The sequence below is a fragment of the Coturnix japonica genome, chromosome 2 (genome assembly GCF_001577835.2).
Source record: "Coturnix japonica isolate 7356 chromosome 2, Coturnix japonica 2.1, whole genome shotgun sequence".
Lineage (NCBI taxonomy): Eukaryota > Metazoa > Chordata > Aves > Galliformes > Phasianidae > Coturnix > Coturnix japonica.
This window is the reverse complement of record NC_029517.1, coordinates 15,098,385-15,101,865: the sequence shown is the minus strand read 5'-3', so window position 1 is coordinate 15,101,865 and position 3,481 is coordinate 15,098,385.

The window sequence follows — 3,481 nt, the reverse complement described above, 5'->3', positions numbered from 1 at the left end:
AATATGAAATGACAGGGAAAGGAAGTATGTGGAGAAGATAGTAAAGTGGTAAAGGAGTGAGAAAGAAGGAAGAATGATGGGATTTAAAACCATTAATACCAGAAATTACCATTTCACAATAGAAAGTGCTATTAACAGGGTGCTGCTGCCAGAACCAAGAGAAGAAAGGAGAAGGGAGATAGCAAAGGTGGAAGAGCTTCAACCATGTCCCAGGGAGGATGGCCATCTGCTGCAGCTTTCACCCATAGTGCTGAATGCTTTCAGACCAGCCAACAGGGTGTCTGTGCCCAGAGGTCTGCAGGGAATAGTCCCAGATTGGCATTAGTGCCCCAGCTGTGCCATGGATAAGCTGGCTGAGAGATACAGGGGCCACATGAGGAGATGGGGCTGGGTGCTGCTGCCTAGGACTCACCCTTTCCCTCCCAGTGACCAGGGGATGGGGATGCTCTACCATCACTGCTGATAGTACTGTGCCACTTTACTCATACTTGTTAAAATTTGGCATCTCAGAACACGGACTGTTCAGCTGCTGAGTGGGGTCATGAGTTAAAGCCTTGTTCAGGTAAATACAGCATCATCACGCCACTGCCAAAGCCAAAGGTAATCATTTCAGCTAACAAGAGGATGCAGAATTGAGTCCAACTGGCATAAATGTAAAATATATGCATAATGCATATTCCTGGGTAGCAGAAATGAAAATAGACTTGGTATGATTCCAGTTTGCCAAAGGTGGAGTCTACCTTCTGTTTGCAACAGGAATCTATCATGTCTGAGAGCTCAGAGCAAAGTGACAGGTGAACATCTGCAGCACAGAGAACAGCGGTGGAAAGCACAGCAGAGCTGGCCAGCAGCTACACACCTTATGGAGATCACAGAGGACAGAAAATAGAAGCATTGTGAGGCCGAGTCAGAATATGCACCCTTGTCTACCAGCACTGAAACCTGTTATACCCCGCTCACCAAGAGCAACTGTGAGACTGGCAGAGATGGGCAGTGGGGTTTTTCTGGATTAGAACTGTGGATGTGATAGCGGGGTGGAGTACAAGAGGAAAACAAGTAGGGCAGCATTGTAGGGCATGGAGTGTGTGCCTGTGTGTGTGTGTGTTTGGGAAAAGGGAAAAGATGGGGTGTGATGGAAGAGGGGAAAGCGGAGGGGTGGGCATTAAGCAGGGGATGGGAAATTTTACCTGAAGTTTCATCAGCACAAAAAGTGATTTTTTATTTCATTCAGACAGAGGTAGGGAAAGGAAACTCTTCCTGCTTTCAATGACAGAGGTGGTGGGACAGCAGCCAGCTGCAGGCAGATGACTTCTTATTTTGGTGAGTCACTGCTGTTTGCATAACCTGTACCAGTCAAGATGTACTCCCTTCCTCTCCCTGTCTTTAGTGTAATGCATCCCTAAACCCAGCTTGCCTTCATTCTTCAATCATCATTTGTTGTGATTGTTTCTATACAGCCTTTGTGGAGACTAAAATGCCAAAGTTACAGAATGTGTTTTTTTTTTTTTAGAGTTAGGGAGAAAGCTGGGAAAGCTGATTTTAGCTTTAGGGAAAGAATGAACTTAGCAAGGATCGCAGCTGATTTTAACAGAGAAGCGTTGCTTCACAAACTAATTGAGCATATTTAATTAAAGAAAAAACCCATCAAACTCCCTTAGTGCAATATTTCTGCCTTAAATGAAATTACAGAATTTCAGAGAGAAAGCTGGACGGGAGATAATGTTGGGGTCTCACGTTTGATTTCCCTCACTGCTTCCTGTTGGCTCATGGAGCACATCCACTTGTTCATCAGAACGGCCACCAGGATTCTGATCTGTCACAGAGCATCGCAGACACTGCAGATCTCGGGAAGAATCTCTCCTCCTTCCCAATGTGCTAAACTGCCATCTTGTAAAATGAACTAACCTTGCCATTGGTATTAAAATAAATCGCTCCGAGTCATTTCTATAGTGGGAGCACAATGTAAGAAGCGAATGCTGACACACCTACACAGATGCACATGCACGCACTCCCACACACAGCCATCCAAAGTGCAGCTGCATCCCAGCTTCTGTATAAATTTGCTCTGTGCTGTGCTCCTTTAGGATGTTGAAGTGGAAGGCACCTCAGAACAGTGCACAGGGCAGCGGTAACACATTCACAGGAGGGCAGTATAAATAGCAAACCTGGCGGCGTAAGGTGGCTGGAAAGTTCTGGTTTATCCACCTCCTGCTTTTGAAAGAGAACGGATGCTCTGAATCTTTTAATGTATCTCTGGGAGATTTGTCAGGAAAAAAGAATGACTAAGTTAAATGCTGTGAGCTGCCCAGGACCCAGGAGCCTTGAGTTTCACATTCCAAAATGATTTATAACTGAAGTGAACCAGCGGTGCGCGGTTTGCTTACACTTGCTGAAAATATTGGCCCCAAATACTGGATCCTGAGAGCAAAGCTGAACGTTATATATCTTCTAGATACAGAAGGGTAAAATTAGAAGGTATTGTCTCTCAAGTAATCAAAAAAGACTCTGACCTGAATTGTCCCTGGCGTAGTTAGATGTGAAGGTGCCTATTTCCATAACCCCCGTTCAGCAATGTGGGCTGGGTGCATCTGAGCTGCTTTTACAGCATTGCCCCACTGCTGCCTCATTCCACACAGCATGCACAAAGCGAGGACAGGGTGTGGGATTTGGGACTTACGGTATTGAGAGCTACATTATCCATAATTTCCACACTCTCTCATCACTTATTTGCAAGGGACAACACCAGTCCAGTTCAGTGCACAACTTGATAGTGAGCCCCTTCTGCCAACATGCTAAAATACCAATCCTGCCAAAATCCGTGGGTGGTTTACTATTGGTTGCAGTATAGATAGATTTCACCCCATGTGCCTACTTGAAAAGGAAGATGGAGTTTAGATACGAGTGTTTTGCAGTTCCTCTTGCAAACCCTTGTACCTGCTGTGCTGTAGTCACCGTGCCCCATTACTTACAGCCTTGGAAGCAAACGCGCTGACATGGCGTTCTCGCATTTAGGCATCCTGTGCAGCTGAGTCAGGAGAGAGGTCATTGTAACCCACACTGGCTTAGGAGGGTTTATCATTCTCTTTTGGTAGCAGAGTGGGGACCAAAAAGCCTATTGATGCCTGTGGAGCTCTGTCTCACCTTCCTGGCTACCTGATACCACTGCTGGGATCTCCTCCTGCTCTGTGGTTCAGCACGCACACTCCTACCTGTGTCTGTGGGAGAACACCACCATGGATGAGTGGGATTTTATTCATACCCAAATTATGCTTTGTATTAGGCAGATAACAATATCAGCTGAAGAGTGTATATCAGCAAAATGGCTTTGAAGCTATACTTTAAGATATAACTCACAAACTTTTGCTGTTTCCTTTAGTATTTGAAATACCTCAGAAAAGGAGTTGAGATAATCTACGCAAAAATGAGCCACTGACTGTAATGTTTCTTAGGGAGACAAGCTGCAGAATGAGGTTAGTTAAGC